The following is a 20285-nucleotide window of genomic DNA, read 5'->3' on the forward strand; positions in this document are numbered from 1 at the left end:
CAAAACAGTCTCTGTAGGATAACAGAGAAAATACACATCTGGGAAAAGGATGACTGCATTTGATAGACCCATCAGCACTACTGAACGGCTGGCAGTTCACTAGTGTTACATGGGTCTGTCTAACTCCTTTTTTGAATAGTATGATGAATGTGATGACTTGTCAGAGTTCCCAAGCACCAAGGAAATTCAATTATTTTTATTTTGAGTTGGGCCATACCCTAAAACTTTCTTCCTTATCTCTTCCATCTTCTCAGGTCTCATATAATTTTCTTCCTTTCATACCCCAATGTTCACTGGACAATGAGGCTGTGGTGCTATGTGCCATGTTTTGAAGAAGTCCAGAGCAGAAGGCTATAATGAACAACATGATGTAGTCACTTTCCTCACAGTAGACTTCTGTTTATAGTTTCTTCATTTGGGTACTCTGAGAGGAGTGATCTAGCCCACAACACATCTGCCATTTGGCATTGAGAAACCACTGTCTCAGACCAATCTTACAGCCATTGTACTTCTCGGTGAACACAGCACAGACGAAACAATATTGCAGGTCTCAGAAGTGATCATCATTCTAAATGGTTTGCCAGTCATTCACAACTCTCCCATTCCCTCTTAAAATAAAATAATTAAGCTTCTACCCATGGAGTGGTTAGGAGAAGACAGAATTATAACTGGTGTTCAGTCTACCACAGCCACTTCTATTTATGTATTAGGCTATATAAACTTTAATTGTTTTCCACAGGTCTGATTTTTAATTTAAGACACATGAAATAGAGCACTCAGTGACTGAGAGCTATTCATTAATTTCCCCCCTTTGTTCTCCATTTAATAAGTATTATTCAAACCAAGCTTGAAGATGTAAATACTAAATTCCTCATGGCCTTTCCAAGGTTATAAGATAAGTGTGCAATATATATATACATATGCATACAGATATATATGTGTGTGTATATATATATACACACACATACACACACATATATGTATACAAAGTTTCCAAAGTATTTTTTCAGCAGCAATCCAGTAATATGAAGATGTATGCTACTGTTTCATCACTGATATGCAATCAAGGTCAAAAGTAGTCACTATTTTTATCATTCAATTTCAAGCCTTTGATAAGCATTTTACAGCTTTACATGACAGGTTCCCCTGACTGCAGTCCTACTTGAGTGTCACTGTATCACCAAGCCCATTCCCAGAGTCACACATCAGACACCTGAGAATCACAGAATCACAGAATGGTAGGGTTTGGAAGGGATCTCTGGAGATCATCTATTCCAACCCTCCTGCTAAAGCAGGATCACCCAGAGCAGGCTGCACAGCATTACATCCAGGCAGGTTTTGAATTTCTCCAGAGAAGGAGACTCCACAGCCTCTCTGGGCAGCCTGTCCCGGTGCTCGGTCACCCTCAATGCAAAGAAGTTTTTCCTCATTTGAGATGGAACTTCCTGTGTTCCAGTTTGTGCCTGTTGCCCCTTGTCCTGTCACTGGGCATCACTGAGAAGAGTCTGGCCCCTTCCTCGACACGCCCCCTTTAGATAAGTATTAAGGAGATCCCCTCTCATTCTCCTCTTCTCCAGACTAAACAGACCCAGGCTTCTCAGCTTTTCCTCATACCAGAGATGCTCCAGTCCCCTCATCATCCTCACAGCCCTCTGCTGGACTCTCCCCAGTAGTTCCCTGTCTGTCTTGAACTGGGGATCCCAGAACTGGACACAGAACTCCAGGTGTGGCCTCACCAGGGCAGAGCAGAGGGGGAGGAGAACCTCCCTTGACCTGCTGGCCACACTCTTCTTAATGCACCCCACGACACCACTGGCCTTCTTGGCCATGAGGGCACACTGCTGGTCATGGAGAGCCTGCTGTCCACCAGGACTCCCAGGTCCTGCTCCACAGCACTGCTTGCCAGCAGGTCAACCCCTAACCTGTACTGGTTTTGGGGTTATTCCTCCCTGGGTGCAGGACCCTACACTTGCCCTTATTGAACTTCATTTGTTTCTTCTCTGCCCAACTCTCCAGCCTGTCCAGGTCTCACTAAATGGCAGCACAGCCTCCTGGTGTGTCGGCCGCTCCTCCCAGTTTTGTATCATCAGCAAATTTGCCGAGGGTATACTCTGTCCCCTTGTCCAGGTCATTGATGAATATGTTGAGTAAGACCAGACAAAGTACTGACCCTTGGGGCACATCACTAGCTACAGGCCTCCAACCAGACTCTGCGCCACTTATCACAATCCTCTGGGCTCTGCCATTCAGCCACTTCTCTACCCACCTCACTGTCCACTCATCCAACCCACACTTCCTAAGCTTGCTTACGAAGATGTTACAAGAGATGGAGTCTGCTCCCTCCCCAGGGCCTGTGTCAAGGATATTGCTAGGAAACTCCCCGGCCTGGTACAGCCCTCTATTACCCACAGCTGCTCCTCCATGTGGGTGGGGATGAAGCAGAGACACGTAATGCAAAAGCGATCAAAAGGGACTTCAGGCTCTTAGGGCAGTCACTGAAGGATTCGGGGGCACAGGTAATATTTTCCTCCCTCCTTCCAGTTAAGGGCAGCAATGGTGGGTGGAACAGGCGGATGCAGTCCATAAATGCATGGCTCCGTGGCTGGTGTCAGCACCACAACTTTGGGTTCTTTGACAATGGGGTGGCCTACACGGCACCAGGCCTGATGAACTCTGATGGGATTCACCTCTCTCAAAGGGGGAAGAGGATCTTTGCCCAGGAACTAGCGGGGCACATCGACAGAGCTTTAAACTAGGCTCGAAGGGGGAAGGGGATAACATCGGGCTTGCCAGCAACATGTTGCGGGATGACGTGCCCAGGTTGGAGGGACGGGGAGCTGGCAAGGGCCCTTGGCCTACTGCTCAGAGACGTGCTGGATGTACTACAGCACGCTCAAAGCCTAGAGGAGACGAGCTGGGGGCTCTGGATGCAACAGGAACCAACAAGGTAACACTGGGAAGATAGATACATCAAAAGAATCCCAGCCACCCCAGTCAATGTCAGCCTCATCGGGGGCACAACTGAAATGCCTCTATGTGAACGCACAGAGCATGGGGAATAAACAAGGGGAGCTGGAAATGTGTGTGTGCCTGCAAGGCTATGACCTTATTGGCATCACAGAGAGGTGGTGGGATAGCTCCTATGACTGGAGTGTTGGGATGGAAGGATACAGACTTTTTAGGAAGGACAGGTAGAGACCAGAAAGCTACGGCCAGGTTCTCTGCAAGCCACTTCTTGGAAGTTGAGTTACAAAGAGGTATTGACAGTTGCAAATGAGTGTCCTGAACTCAAGAGCTTATAATTTTGCAAAGTCTGGTAATAGAGCTCCAATTCATACACGAACACTATGGGCCTTTGGGAGGGATGGAAGGTGCAAATTTCATGACTTAAAATAATGATAGCTGTTTCATAACCTGCTAGTAGAATCTATAGAGAAGGATACCAAGAGTACATGGGACATATTACTTAGGAGGGGTGTGAAGTTACATAAGGAGTGTGAGGACACAAGGCCCCTTGAGGCAGGACTGGAGGGCTGTGCTGGGCTCTAATGCAACATATATAAAAATAGAGCTGCTGGAGTGAGCTTTCTCCCAGGCTGCTCCTGGGATTTGCTTCAGCTCAAACCACTTTGGACACTCAGAAACCATCCCCAGGGACACTCATACATCTGCAGCAATGATTATCAGCCTGTCCTTGTCCAGGATCACTTCTCAGAACTCTCTCATATAACAACACAGACACACACTTAGCTTCTTTAAGAAAGGTGATATACCTTCTCACATGGCTTTTAGATATCCATTAAGGCAATACCAGGTGGTTCTCCCACCTATCCACCTATTCTTGATACTTCATGAGGTTTGTGGATTATGACTTCCCTTTGCAAACACTGTTTTTCTCAGTACGTTATATTTACCAGCGTGTCCTCTGATTCTACTCATTATTAGCTTCTACTCTTTTCCCAGTACAGGCACCAGGTTTATTGGGCCACAGTTCCCTGAAACACTTCTTAAAAATTCACATTCTACTAGACAACTTCCAGATCTCCAAAAGCAAAGCAGTTTTAGTGAAAGCTCACACACCACAGTCAATAGTTCAGCTGTTTCATCCTGTGCCTTTGTGGAAATCTAGTGTAAATCCCATCTGGTCTTGGTGACTTGTTACTACTATTCATTTTGTCTATTTGGCAAGAGGCAGAATGTACAATCATCATAATTTGATTAGCTCAACAATGCTGGCATGGAAGTCAAGCTGTTTTTTTTCCCAACACCATTTTTTTTCTCTGCTGCTACTAGATAACATCCAAAATAAGCAATATAATTTGCTCTTGTACAAGGAGATGGTACAGGTCTGAGACCAGTTCTAAGTGGGAGCAAACAATATCTGTATCGTTTCAGTTGCTCCTGCCTCTGCTGCTTTTGCTGCCAGAATTGCCTGGGAAAAAAAATGGCTTGCTGCCTTCACAATGCCAACATACAAATGATGGTCTGGTAATGAATTCTTTTCTAGTTTGGTTGCCTCAGGAAGGGCAGAAGGAAGTAGAAGACCTGTCATTTAAGGTCAAATAGCCCCACAGCCCACAGGATGATAAATAGTTCTTGTCAGTAATTTGCAGAGAATATGGATGGCTGCCAACTTTACAACTGCTGAAACAACCTGAAGATCGTATCAGTGCTTTACGCTGGGAAAAAAGATAGAACAATAAATTTAGGATAGAGGTCACCTTTCCCCCAAAATACACATAGCATTGACCATTTTGCAGTGTTCAGTAGCTAGCTGAAAGACATCTTCAATGCCCATGCTCCAGCATTACAACAGAAGCTCTTCTAGACCAGGGGTAGTTGACAGCTGTGAAAAACACTTGCAAATATATTTTTAGAAAGGAATCCCTCAAAGATTATCACTAATTCTATTTGGCCTTGGTGCAGTGTCAACCTCATGCTTATTGATGCAGAAAATCAGCATGCAGTATCATACACTTTTGACAAGTTTAGACTAACTTACTTTTCCCTTTACATAAATTATCTTTCAACTTTCATTAGAAAAGAGTGTGATTTAAAGTCAGGCTGAGAAGATGAACTTTTAGTATATATTTTCAAAGCTCAATACATTTGTTTCTATTAAATGCAGGAACCCTTGCTGAGTTCAAAAGCATATTTGAAGATACATCTTTCTGTGAATATGCATTTATTTTGCCATCACTGATCATCTGAGCCTAAAAATCATTCTGTCTAATCTGAGAAGAGCTATGGAGGAATTGTCACTCTTTTGCCCATGGAATAGGAGACTGTATGCCAAAAAGCTTTCAATAAACCAAAATTTCATTACCAAATGAAACTGTGGGGTTACCATGGCATAAAATTGCACTGAGTCACATCACAGTTCTGTGTCTTGTGGATAGTGTTTCTTTTCCTCCTTTTCTCCAGAACCAGTCCACACAACTTTGCAAACACCTAATTTAAAGCATAGGGAACACCCATAATGAACACTAGTAATGTATATGATTGATAGAATATCTTTGTGTCTTTTAGAGACCTGCATGAACAGTTGAGGATGCAGTCCAAACTTACAGAATTACTAGTGCAGATTAATGATCTTAAAGGCCAGGCAACTTTGCATCACTGAAGATGTAATGGAAGAATCCTACATGAAGGCTAAAACCACAAAAAAATTGTATTTTCAGAAGCTGTTTAAATTGATGGGAGACAACAAGAAGTTAGTTGCCTCTCTTTCCCTTTCATTCTTCCTGGTGTACAGCAAAACAATAACCTGTTAAGATGGAATGATAAAAAGTCTGAAAGGTGGATGGTATAAGGAACAAATATGTATCTGCTTAAAGGCCTAGGAAAAGAGGGTTGGGTATGAAACATGAGAATAGCTAAACTAGTTCAGACTAAAATGTCCATCTGTCCCAACAGTGTCAGACGGTTGCAGATACAGCAACTTATCAATCAGTGGTTTGGGGACTTAGTATAGGCAGGCTTACTTCACTGGCCACTTGTACTACGAAAATTATCCCTTCATGAGCATCCAATGGCAAAAATACTGGGTTACTGTAATAGGATCAAAGCTATTTAGTGCTATGAACAGGTGTGCTATTACACCCTGCACTAAATGCAAGGAACTGAGGAGTCCTTGCCAGAAGCACAGGAACAGAGAAAACAAATACTCTTTTATCCACAAAGAGCAAAGAATTTATAAGATAATCAAATCCACAAATTTTGTAGGTTATGCTTTGCATGGCATCTAAGCTTTCAGCTACCAAGACAAGCTTACATTTACATTTTATATATTGTTTGACAAAGCCAGAATTACAAGAACTCATGAACATGTTATTTGCATGATGATGCCTTGATTGATCAACCCATGTTAATAGCATAGAATTTACAGAATTCTGTGAATAGCAGAATTTACAGAAACCATGCAGATGAATCAGCTGGTACAACAGGTGTTTAGAAACTGACATGATAAATGTGTGGCACTTTTCTTGACAGATAAATTGCTGTAAAAAATTCCAGCCATACTTATGCTTTTGATAAATTGGCATCTGCATATATCATGTGAAAATAAATATTATGAACCACAACACATCAGTCAAGATATACAACAGACTCATCACATCAGTATCATATCTATTTCTGCATAGATATATACAGTTGTCCTGGTTTCAGCTGAGATAGAGTTAATTTTCTTTCTGGTAGCTGGTATAGTGCAGTGTTTTGGATTTAGCATGAGAATAACATTGATAACACACTGATGTTTTAGTTGTTGCTGGGTAGTTGTAGTGTCTACACTAAGCCAAGGACTTTTCAGCTTCTTAGGCCCTGCCAGGTGCACAAGAATCCAGGACAGCTGACCCAGACTGGCCAAAGGCATACTCCCTGACAGATAACATCATGCTCCATTTGTAACTTGGGAAGCCAGCCGGGAGGCAGATTTGCTGCTTGGAAACAGACTGGGCATAGGGTGTTGGGTTTTCCTTCTGCATATGGTGAGCAATTGCATTTGTGCATCACTTGTTTTATTATTGTTGTTATTGCTATTATTGTTACTATTATTATTATTCTCTTCCTTTGTTATCCTATTAAACTGTCTTTATCTCAGCCCACAAGGGTTTTTTTCCATTCTCCTCTCCATCCCCTCGGGGGGTGAGGGGAAAGCAAGTGGCTATGTAGTGCTTAGCTGCCAGCTGGGGCAAAGCCACTACAATACTTCTAGAACTTACCTGGTATGTTTACCTGAATTGACTTTAAATGTGCTTTCAACAAATCTTCCTGGTACATGATGTTTTCTGAGTCTTTACATGCAACCCATTTGGTTAATTGTTTTTTCAAATTAAAAAAACTTTGAAGGTTCAGTTTATCTAACTAGAAGTGGAAATTTTTACTTGGCACAAGAGACGTCTTTTATGTATGATTTGCCCAAAGAAGACATTATTCCCCCATTCATACAATGGGAAGCAAGGTAGACATCAAGACCCCTGAGTCATTTAACTCCTCAGTGCTTTACTGGGATGCCCCAAAAAGTCATCATGCTCAAGGACACACATACAACCTTTCATTGTCTTTGTATACTCTTGTTCTTTCAATGTAATGGCCCTGCAGCTGCAGAAAAGGAGGCCTATTGGATGGTTATCAACAGGGGACATGCTCCTGTGGGAATGACACTGATGAATGATCCAGAAACTTGGGAGCCCTTTTAAAGGACAACTATATACTCCGGAAAACAAAAAGAAGCAGCAATTGTGGATCTGTCTGTATTATCTAGAAGATAATGTTCCTCCTCAGACTGCTCCTGAATTTTTTTATTGCTTCATAATGTCCTGTGTAAGGTGGGTACCCCTAAAACATACATTCCCTTCCCATATCCTTTCAGCAGCACCAGATTAGAGGTCCTGGAGGACCTGAACAACTCTAATCTTGTGCCACAAGTGATATTGAGAAATGTGGGAAACCTTGCTTATGCTCTGCAAACCAGTCCCATCCCTCACAAGAACAGTCACAAGAGCAACGGGGCTGCTAGCTGTTTTCTGGGGCCACAACAGAGTGCACACCCCATGCTATTCCATTGCTGAACTTCACAGTGCTACTCTCCAGCTGCCGTAGCCTACAACGCCTCCAGATCACAACTTACCCTCTTGTGCCCATTTTGGACAAATGCCTCTGCACTCGGATTTCTCTCTCTCCTTGAGGGACTCTTCTGGTTTCCCTGCTCCTCATGCAGGTTTTCAGAGAAGACTGTACCTGAGACAAAGATAGAGAAGATACAATGTCCCCTGAAGATGGTATGGACTTGTCTCCACCATTCTAGTTTGGTGGAAGCAATGGTGTTTTATTTTCAGTATTCCAGATACACCATAATAAATGGTGTGGAGAGGTATAGGGGTGCTTTACAGATATTTGGAGTTTCCTGAGGGAAGTAGTGTCAGACATCATTACCTGTGAAGGGGGAATGAATTTTTGTCAAAATAAAACAGAGGTTCTGGTTAAAAGTTGCTGGCAGCAATCATGAATCTGGGACTGTCATCACCTGTAAAAGTAGTTCCTTTTGGCTAGCGGAAATATACAGAGTCTGGAGCTGGTTTCCTGAAACTCATAATTTGCACCACCTGCGGTCCCTTGTTTCTCATGAACCCAGGTCCTCCCCTAATAACTTGTGAGGTCCCAGCCATGCTGGAAGATTATCCTTATTGCTTCTTCTTCATTCTAGAGGTCCTCCTTTGGGGTAGTCATTCTCATTGACCCTTGCAGTCAGATGCCCTGCCATCCATTATGCCTTCTGGCAATGAATTACACCTCCTTTCATCTGTTTTGAACCATCATCCTGCTATTTTCATTTGCTGTTGCATAGTTCTTACATATAAGAGAAACTGAATACACCTATGACACTCAGGATTTTTTGGATAATATAGATATATTACCTTCTCCACTAAATATTTATCAAGCTGGAGAATCAAAGTCTACTTAGTCATAACTTCAGGTGGAGGTTATTCCATACCAGTCATTTTCTTCATTCCTTTTGCACGCCTCTTCTGAAGTAACTTGTTCTGCCAATCTGGCAAGCAGACACTATATTTCAAAAACAGCATTAATACTGATTTTCAGTAATTCTTGAAACACTGGGGAATCCCCAGAGGCCAGGTGTAATTTAAAATTCTATAAATATTATAAATGTTTGTAATGCTTATAACAGTGTTGTAAATAATAGACTAATCATATTGATATTGATTTGAGGCAAACACTGGAATACTTGATATGCCAAACTAAATCCAGTAATTTGTACTGTCTTTTTAAGGAAGCTTAAACTGTGTTGATATTTATGAGTTTATATACTTTCTTGTTAAAAGTAATAATACTAATAGCACATAGATCTGTTACTGGTTTTCATTTGTATTTTAGTAAGCTAGAACACCACAAAACTAGAGCAGTATACACTACACAGATTAAAAATTGCTTAAATGAAAGGTGTCAAATGATTCTGCATGTGTAGGGTCACCAGTGGGTGGGTGTCCCTTTGGAAAGGATTGATTCTTCACCATATACTGTTTTAATAAAAACAATTACCAGGAGAAAATGCAAAGTCACTTTTATTACAAAAGAATTGGATGAGTCAGATACAAAAGACAAGATAGTCTCTGATAAAGACTAATCATGGTTCCCTTATCCCTATGGTTAATCTAAAGAAGCACATAATTAAAATGCAAATAAAAGTACATATAGCAAACAATGAAGAATGCAGCCTGTAATACAGATGGAGAGGGTACCAAAACCAGGTATTGAGACTGCTAAAATGTTTTTACACGCAAATTCGGTGCTGCAACCAGCACAGCTAATTTGAATCTTTGATACATAGCAATTAGTCAAAGAAAAATACAGTAATAATATTATCTCCACATCTGAGCAGTTATCATTGTCATTTCATGTCACAAACTGGCAACAACTCTGATTTTAAAAAAACCCAAACAATGTAATAAAAAGATTGAAAAACATACTAAAAAGGACTCCAGAAGCAAGAGAAATGGCCTAAACAGGACACATCTCAACACTGCGTGGTGCAATGCCAGACTGGAAGGACTCCATTTTCTGTAACAGAGTCCAATATAGCCTCTTAGATGCCTTTAATTCCTATACAGTGTGCCTAAATAGCAGGCATCATGAACATAATCCAAAACAAACAGCCAATGAGAACTGTGTAAATGCACCAAGGACATTCCTTAGATCAAGCCAACATGAAGCAATGACAACAATGCATCTGAAAATCCATCTCTTTCCGGATAGGGACCTGGGTCAATTCTATAAAGAAGCGATAAGATTTCATGGCCTCTAAATAATTTTCTGACAATTGTTTGTTCTGCACTTACAATAAAAAAAAGATGAGGTAATGATGACAAATCTACTTTGTTACCTCATTTCCTTTACAAAATAATCTAATGGTAAGAGCATTTACCCAAGCTGTGAGAGACCTGAGCTCAACTCTTACTGTCGCTTGAGGAATTCAGATCCCAAGCTCTCATTCCCGTAGCTATATGCCTCGCAGCAAGCTCATGGCATGTGCATAGGCCCATGTGGGAACGGATTAACATTCTCAACATGCCTTCTGAAGTTCTACTCTTCAAGAGGTTAAAAAAAAAAAAAATAGAAAAAAAAAAAAGGCTACAGGAGTGCTTGGAACACAGGCAGAAAAGTAGAGATGACTTTCTGGAAATCCATCTGTTTAGCTCTACATGCTAAATCTTATTCAGAGGCCTCTTTGTATATTTTATGGCAAGCAACCACTGATTAAATAGCATAAATGGACACTTCCTTGCTGGTGATCCTACAGACCTGCGGTTATCTCTGGCTCTCTCATATTTGTTCTAACTCAGAACACTTTGAATTTTTATTTCACATCAGAGCAGCTTCAAGAGAAATGATGAAGAGTTTTATTCCTTGCTTTCCTCATTGTAACTATCTTGTAATTGAGTGATAAAGCTGCAGACTAAATTAATAATAATAAAAAATATGAAATGATGCCGATGAGAAAAAATTAATCCCATTTTTACACATTTTTTTAGAAATGAGTTCTAACATGACCATCATTACTCAGAAGATATCACACAGATACAATAGCTATTCCTCTGAAAATATTAGCTTCTATGCTTGGTAATGGTTCAAAAAGGGAAATCAATTGTTTTACACTATTAGGGAAGGAATAGATCACAAAGAGAAACTATTACGTAAGTGTATAAATACATGATGTACTCCCAGCTTGAATACTGCATGCAGTTCTAGCTACATGTACCCCAAAAGGAGATGAATGAACTGGGGAAGGCTGAGAGAAGGACAGTAATAGTGAACAAAGCAATGTGATCGCTTCTGAATTAGGAATTATTAAGGAGTATAAAGGCATGGGTGCAAAAAGAGAGTAGATAGGAAATAACGTTTTGCTGCAGATGACACCAAGTAACTTTTCAGGTGGATGGCTCAGAACAAATAAAAGTGGTTACTCTTCATACATGCAGTTAACTTACCGACACGGGATGTTGTAAATGCTAAAAGCTTAAAGGAGTAAAAAAATTACTAGAATAATTTCATAGAAGAATTCCATTAAGAACTAGGGATTCCTTGAACTGTTAGCTTTCACAGGCTAGGAGAGCACTTTGGGTAAGCAGCACTAAGTGTGTACCTGGTTTTTATATTCTTTCCTGTACATCTTTCCTGGCCATGGCTAGGGACAGAACAATGGGATGAGGGATAATGTAGCTGTTCCTATGTTTTTGTCTAAAGGTTTTATGGGTTGAAGTGGCCCATGGCAGAGGAAGAAATTATATCTAGGTCTTTTACTGAAGGACAGGAAGGTGGGAGGAAGCAAGCAGCTGATTTTAGGAAATGCTGATCTTCATCCCTATGTCTCAACATTTATGTGCACAATGTAACACCATTTACACATCTACACTTAGAAGACACTGTTACTTCTACTCAACCACCATCTTCATAACTAATATCCAGTAGCTACCACCATTGCTAGTCCTACCAGGTCAAAGATGAGGCCAATGAGCACCTCCAGCAAGAGATCTTGAGAGAGAAAGACATGGACTTGTTGGAGCAAGTCCAGAGGAGTGCCATGTAGATGATGAGGGGGCAGTTCACGCAGACTTAGAAATCAATAGTTTAAGTGGAGAGAATAGGAGATAAAAAGCAAGCAAACCGTACGACTGATCCGTAGGCTAATGTAGGGCATTAAGTAGGCCAGATTAAGTAAGGACTGCAGACTGGAAACTACACAGTACCCAGCACTAAGAACCTGAGGAACAACGGGGGCAGCACACAGACATGAATAGTTTGGCTTAGAGATAGGTCAGGTTCGAGGATTCAAAGACAATTAGGGACAGACTCGGGCTAGGGAGCATGGAAGGACTGCAGGTGAAGATGTGGAGGGATGTGAACCAAGAATGAGGCTGGAGATAGTTATACATAGCAAAATCCCAAAATGTTTGGAGAAGTGTACATCCATGACTCGAGAGGATGAAAAGAAGAGTGGCAAAGAACACCATCCTACCATAATGTTCTATCCCCACACAACTTCTTCAAACAAATCAGTGTTGCATTTATGATCAGGTACTGCCATGTAATTAATACTTTTTCACCTGTGACAGGTTAAGTTCATAGTATGCTGCCAGGGTCAACATTTCCCTCAAATATGAGTTGGCTGTGCTGTCATCACACTAGTGACCACTTGTTTACCACATAGCTTATTAATGGCTGCCATCAAACAGGGAGTTCAAAGGTAGACTGGCTTTGGAAGATGTGGTATGGATAAGTTGTCTGTGCAAAAGATGAAGAAGGGCTTTTATTCAATATATGAACCAAAGCTTCAGAGATAACACATAAAACCAAGCATTTGTAGTTTCACCTTCTACGTTAGTGAGACATCCTCACTGAGGGAGATGGCAGTGGTGATAACACTTGTCCAAAGTGTGCTGTAGTGAAAAATTGTTATAGTGGTTCAAGAGGTCAAGGGTGCAGTGGAAGGATGATGGTGAGCTCCCACTACTGGTACAGGTGGTGAAGTGGGTTCCCCCAGTAGTGACAAAGTGTCAGTTGTAAACAGTGGAGGGGCACATAGTGCTTTGTTTGGGAACGTTCCTCCATTCCTGACAGTGGAATTCCCTCCTCTAAGCTCATTACTCGGCAGGCAGCACATCCCCAACTCAGAAGCTATCACCATGTCCAACTAGAGTTTTTTTGCATATGAGTTCTCTGCCTACACACTCCTAACACAGGGAGCTGGTATCCAGCAGGGCTCCAGTAAGTGCTTGTGAAAGACAAAGACTCCCGCATCTCCTCCCAAAACTACTGCACCTCTGTGATGGAGCATGTTAAGTGACGTTAGAATGCATGGCCACCTCCTCCAGCCACTCCAGCCCAGTAATCCTGCCTGGCCACTGCAGCCCCACCTGGTGCCCAGGGACCCAAGGTCTCTGCCCAGGCTGAGGGAAGCAGCTGCCACTTTCCATTTGTGGGTTCAACCAGTAGCAAACTGAGCATGTGTCCCAGAGACACACACAGACACAGAGACACATACACAGAGGATACTAACACAGGTGGACACAGAGACTGCCACAGCCAAGGTGTTGCCATCAACAGCACCCACACAGGGTGCCATCAACAGGACCCACATCACACGAGCACAGAGAGACGTATCCCCTCCTCCTCCGGGACTGGCAGAGACAGGAGGTCATTAGTGCAGGCACACACACACCAGTTCCACAAGCACATGCACATTTGCAGCTCCCTTGAGTCCCCCACAGCCCCTTTGTCTCCCCAGTACCCCTGCTCTGACCCCAGCCCTCTGACCTGCCCCACAGTTACCTACTGGACGGTTGGTCCAGCTTGATGCTCGCAGACACGCAGCACTCACACACTCATCCCACGGGTACGCCACATTCACAAGTCCCCCTGGGCATGCCAGCACAGACCCCACCTGCCTGACACCCAGCTTGGACCCAAGGACCCCTTACTGACCAGCTGGTCCAGCTTAAAGTTTGCTGGTGAATGCACACGTACACACCATGCACACCAGGACTGGGGAAGACACAGATGCTCAGTTCCCTGCAGCAGCAGACACCAGCCACACGGGCTGCTAATTCTGGTCCCACTCTAGCTGCTGGCACTGAGCCCCTCACTGACCTCACTCACCCTGGTGTCCCCCAGTAGCTGGTTTTGGGAACACACACCATTCCCACACATGTGGCTGGAAGCTAAAGACCCTCACTCACTCCAGTAGCTGATGGTGAGACCCCACGGGCTCCAGCAGCTGACACCAGAGGACAGAGGTGTCCCCAGCCTGACTCCAGTAGCTGACACCAATTTTTACTCACACCAACACAGAGGCCTCACCAGTAGCTAGCACTTAGTCCATGTATGCGCACACATACACAGGACAGACAGTGAGATTACACAGAGAGATAGTTAAGAAAAGATTGAATTAGAAGATGTAAGAAGACAGGACAGAGTGTGGTGATCAGGTGCAGGGCTCAGCCAGACAAGCACACTGACTGGTCCCATTTTAGATGCAACCAGCCCCTTTTTGTACCCCTGTTTAACCCCCTCTTTGTTCCTGTCTGCTCCCATTTTCCCTGCGTTTCCTGAGCGGGTTTGTACAGCTCTGTCAGTTCCTCTGCCCACCCCAACCCTGTTTGGGATCCCCTGTGGTTCACAGTCTTATCAAGTCGTGAAGTCCAGGTTGATCTTCCTGGAAGTGGCACCTGTAGTTTCTTGATAGCCCATCAATTAGTGTGACTGGTGAGGTTCGTTTCCTCTCATTGTCTCCATGTCTGTTTTGTCACATCTGCGCCTCTTTAATGTTCTGGTTTTGGCTGGCATAGAGTTAATTTTCTTCATAGTAGCTGGTACGGGGCTGCGTTTTGGATTTGTGCTGATAATAGAGATGTTTTATTCACCACTGAGCAGTGCTTACACAGAGCCAAGGCCTTTTCTGCTTCTCATCCCACCCCACCAGCGAGTGGCTGGGGGTGCACAAGTTGTTGGGAGGGGACACAGTGGGGATAGCTGACCCCAATGACCAAAGGGATATTACATACCATGTGACGTCATGCTCAGCATATAAAGCTGGAGGAAGAAGAAGGAAGAGAGTGGAAGCTTGGAGTGATGGCGTTTGTCTTCCCAAGTCACCGTTATGCGTGATGAAGCCCTGCTTTCCTGGGGATGGCTGAACTCCTGCCTGCCATGGGAAGTGGGGAATGAATTCCTTGTTTTGCTTTGCTTGTGCATGGCTTTTGCTTTACCTATTAAACTGTCTTTATCTCAACCCACGAGTTTTCTCACTTTTCCCGTTCTGATTCTCTCCCCCCATCCTGCTGGGGGGGAGTGAGTGAGCAGCTGTGTGGTGCTGAGCTGCTGGCTGGGGCAAAACCACAACAGTATATATTGTTTCTGATTCCCCCTTTTACCTTAGTTTCCCACCTGACAAGGTCCTTGATCTGGTAACCTTGCTGGAATAAATGTTTTCACACTCTCACATGCCTTCATCAAGTAGTGTGACTGACCGGGTTTGGTTCCCATCACCTCCTCCCTTACAATTTGTCAGTCAGGTTTCTGTCCTGGTAGGTTCTTGTTTATTGCTTCTTTCCTTTCTTACCATCTCTTGCAGTGTCAAAAACGGTCCTTAACCAGATACTCTTAAAGGAGCAGACGCTCTCCTTCCATATATCCTTATAGAGCAAGTCAAAGTTATTCTGGTTCGATGTTCAGCCTGCTCCATGATGTCCACTGCAGGATAATGGAGTGGCACAGAGACCAGCCTCCTTCCCACAGGCTGAGACCTTGAGTATGTCAGCAGGACTCCGCTATTGCAAACCTACAGGTCAGGATTGCAAGTCTCTCTTGTGGTCCATAAGCTGGCTGCTGTCTTACCCTGTCCCAAGCTTGAGGCTGGTTTCAGGCTTGCCAGCACCCCATATGGTGGTATAAAGAAATTTAATGAAAGAAAAATTCTGCCTCACTAAGTCTTCCTCCTTCTCTATCAACATGTGTAGACAGACAGAGAGGATAGGATGGGATCCATTAAAATCATAGCTCATAAAGTAGTAATTGTGCACAATTTGAAAAAAAACCCATGTTGTTGGTTAAAGCAAGTTCTTGAAGTCAGGAGCTAAGTGTTGCCTTATTTGGCATTATCAGACCTGTCTTTGGGTTCCTCCATCCTGGCACAGAGCAATGTGAAAAGAACAGGTCAGTGCAGCTGACTCCATACAACCTTAAACCAATCCTGTCTCTGAGTAATTAGCAGAGAGATCAGAGCTTCAACACGTTTACAACTAAAGAGTAAATTATTATTGACCAAAAATAGAGTGCTTGAATGCTGTGTGGGCAGGAGGTTACATATAAAGAGCCACAGCTGAAAGCAACCTTATTCTTTGTTACCTCAGCATCTCACGGTAAGTCCCATCTGCTTGCTTCATACTCTGACTGTGGCATCTCCACAGCTCTGCAAAGAGGTGGAATATGTAGGGGCATTTTCCTCTCATTCCCCACTTCTAATGTTCCAGGTCATGCTTTACATGCAATGTCAAGGTTATATGACCCAAACTGCTCCAGTGTGGTGGCACAAGCAGAAGCAGAAGAGTCATGCCATGCCATTCCTTGGAGGTGCCTTCTACAAACTTTGCTACCTCCAAGCTCTATGAAAGGCACATGAAAACTAACTCTGAAGGCAGTTGAAATTGATTGGGAAATATATATTTAATGTAGCTGATCTTTTCCTAGACATTAGATGTATGTTCTGCAGATTATGGTAATGTGGGGAGGAACACAAGATTTTCTTTGGGATTTGGCTCTAGCTCAAGAGTTGTAAGGCTCTGTGTACAGTTCAACTGTTGGAAGAGACTACACAAGGTGTATAAATATTTGATAGAGCATACGCTCAAGACAATAAGACTGTTTTTGATTTAACTCTTTCTGTCCTTTCTTTAACCATTCCACACAGATACTGAAAGCAGATATCCTCCTGGGCTCTCTGATCCTGGGGTCTCTGAAGGTAAGGGTTTAACAAATAATGTAGTTTTGCTAATTGATCCTAAGGAATGAGTGAAGCTCACCCAGACAATGGCAAGGGCAGGTGGCAAAAGGCCATGTTGTAGAACCAGGTTCAATGAAAAGGATACATGCTATTTTAATCAATATGAACATATTCAAAGTTCTTGGTAGGAAATACTGCATTTATTGGGAAAGAAAAGTGACAGATACTCAAGCTTAGCCAAGACGACATGAGAGACAGTGACACTGAAGTCTTTTTGTGGTGTAACCTGGGATTCTGGGATTTATAGATGATTAAAATTCACCCCCTGCCATCTGCACAACTGCCAGAAACCTGAAACTGAGGTGGTGTTCAGAGAGGAGGCTCAAAGCACAATTCAAGAAGAGTCTAAGCTTATCCTGCCTTAAGTCAGTTTCCTCCGAGGTAAGGTCTAGAAAATCATATGCTGACTTTATCTTATCACACAGGTCCTGAAACCAGAACAAAGTTCAGCACAATCTTGTCTCCTGTCTGATAGATAGATCTGTTTATGTACAGAGAGTGACCTTCACAGAGAACTCCATATGCACCATTCCCTTCCAGGTTTTCTGGGGAAGGCTAGTGATAGAGTGATGGGGGAGTTCACCAGAGCAACAGAAGAAACCCTCCACACATGTGCCTTCCATCCTAGTAACAAAAAATGTTCACTGAAATTGGAGGTGGAAGGGATGGAAGTACAGGTTATTCTCCCAGAGAATGCCTTGTTCTCTGTTCATGAATGCATAAAGATCTAAATTTTTACACTATTTCCTACCAAAGATATTCAGCAGTTTAACAGACTGTGCCCCTTGAGAAATTTTCTGATAATCTATTGGCATTTTCTGATGCTCTGCTTAACCTTTTCATGGACACTGTGAATTAATTTCTCTCTTTCTTTCACATTGCCTCCCTTGACCCTGTCAGAGGCAGGATCACATAGGCAAAAATTCTGGGCTCTACAAACATAGAATAATACTTTCAAAGTAAGTTAAAGGTTCTGGATTCTGTGCTTTGAAATTTGTGGGTATTAAAGGCTCTGGAGAGATGCAGTCCCTCAAAGTCCTGCAAGGTGCATATCCCATAGCAGAAAGATTTTGCTGAGAGAAATCAGCACTCCCACAGCAATGTGTCCAAAAGCAGCATTACAAATGCCTTCAGACTCTCTTCATCATTTTATTGCACATAAAACCACTCTGTATTGATTGTTTCAGGTCTGTGATGCCTTGGAAGTCTACATTTGAGTTGTTCAATTCTGTCCCTTTATCTTTTTTAGTACCACAGTGCATTAGACAGCCCACAAAGTAGCAGGAGTTTAGAATTGTTGGGGTTTTTTTGCTAGCCTGTATATTAGCTTGCCTGGGGAAGAACATTCTGTTAATGCTAGTTCCTGCCTACATTATTTCTGACTGTGTTATTTCCAGATGCTCTTGAACTATCCATGCCAGTCCTTCTGACTGTAGCAACCAATAGCATCTATTTGTGTTGAAGAATTTTACTAGACATTGCTAAAAATGTAAAATAAAACTGAGCATAAAGCAGTTTTCTGAAATATTTCTACTAGACGAATCCCTAACTGAATGACTGGTACATATTGGTACATTAATTGTCTTTTAATGATTCACAACCAATATTACTCTATATAATATGTTAAAGCTAAAAGGTACTTTGTAATTTAAATTCTTTGAAATGTTATATCAAGTATTTATTTACCTAGATAACACTATGCTATTAATTATTACCTTCAATATACATTATATTCCTGTATTTGCTAATTTTGCTGCAGATCTGAAAAGATGTTTTATTTTTGGTTCATATGATGTTTAAACAAGTTTGGCTTTAGATAGGTGATGACTGACCCTCACAATTTGTTCCAGTGCTTGGTACAGACAGAAACTAGTTGAACTTTCCCAGCTTGGTATTAAAACACAGAAAACAGAATGGTGCCAAGAATACCTCCACCTAGAAATTACGTGTGAGAGCCAATCTGCTTAACTTATCGATCTTACTTGCATCTAAATTTTTACATGTCTAATGAAGCAATCGAAGTGGCTATGTGTATATGGCTTTGAGAAGTATGTGGTTGTGCAGCTGTGTGAATAGCAGGTGAACATACAGCTTTTGAAGACTTCTAGCTTGACATTCTCTTAAGTGCCTGATGTTGATTAGTCTTCTTCCTTTTAGTCATAGATATAAATTACAAATGCACAGGCTCTCTGAAACTTTTCTGAATTCCTCCAGAGCAACTCCAGCCATGAGTACAGATGCAGAGATGGCAATCTTCGGAGAAGCTGCTCCCTATTTACGGAAATCTGAGAAGGAGAGAATTGAAGCCCAGAATCGCCCATTTGATGCTAAGACAGCCTGTTTTGTAGTGGATGACAAGCAAATGTTTGTGAAAGGTACCATACAGACTAGAGAAGGTGGCAAAGTCACAGTAAAAACATCTGATAATACAGTAAGTGATACCGTTACTCATACATGATCATCCAGTTCAGGCAGTTCCCTGGCTTACATTTCTTCTCCTATTGTTCCCTTCTGGTTTTCTCAGACTGTGACTGTAAAGGATGATGAAGTCTTTCCTATGAATCCTCCCAAATTTGATAAAATCGAGGACATGGCCATGATGACCCACCTTCACGAACCCGCTGTGCTGTACAACCTCAAAGAGCGTTACGCAGCCTGGATGATCTACGTAAGTACCAGCAGCAGTCTTCCTTTGGGTAGCTAGGAGGAACTGCTCTGCCAGGCTAAGTGGAAGCCAACGTGCTGTCTCCCTTCCTCGCAGACCTACTCGGGTCTCTTCTGCGTCACTGTCAACCCCTACAAGTGGTTGCCGGTGTACAACCCGGAGGTGGTGTCGGCCTACAGAGGCAAGAAGCGCCAGGAGGCCCCTCCACACATCTTCTCCATCTCTGACAACGCCTATCAGTTCATGCTGACCGGTGAGTCATTTGGCAAGAATGGGAAACCCTGATAGAGGCAGGGCTGGCTGCTTGGTCAAAGAACAGTTGACAGTTCAGGCTTCTTAGGTGCTGTTCTACTCAGTGCCTGATGACAACAGCTCCTATAGTCACACGGTACAACTCAAGATTAGTCTGCCTATGGCATCTTAATGACCTCTGTGCTGTCAGATAATAAAGGAAAGGCAGTAGCTAGCTATATGGCTTTGTGCCCACTCTCCTAGTAAGAAACTTAAAGAAACAGTAAGGAAGGAACACAGCAGAGAATCTGA

At 42.7% G+C, this 20285-nt stretch overlaps 1 long non-coding RNA gene across 3 annotated transcripts in view; it reads right to left on the minus strand.

The window, feature by feature from the left end:
* Window positions 1-3188: 3188 nt before the first annotated feature.
* The window catches only part of LOC142604373 (uncharacterized), a 51481-nt gene continuing 34384 nt past the window's right edge, over window positions 3189-20285 (minus strand). Inside the window, exons 5-6 of one of the 3 annotated variants that reach the window (XR_012838232.1) lie at window positions 4751-8241; window positions 3195-4679 (exon numbers count right to left, since the gene is read on the minus strand). This is a non-coding gene — a long non-coding RNA (uncharacterized LOC142604373). Of the gene's footprint in view, window positions 8242-20285 lie in introns of all 3 variants that reach the window. The other 2 variants (XR_012838230.1, XR_012838231.1) reach the window with 2 other exon arrangements.

Source organism: Balearica regulorum, chromosome 18 (genome assembly GCF_011004875.1).
Source record: "Balearica regulorum gibbericeps isolate bBalReg1 chromosome 18, bBalReg1.pri, whole genome shotgun sequence".
NCBI lineage: Eukaryota > Metazoa > Chordata > Aves > Gruiformes > Gruidae > Balearica > Balearica regulorum.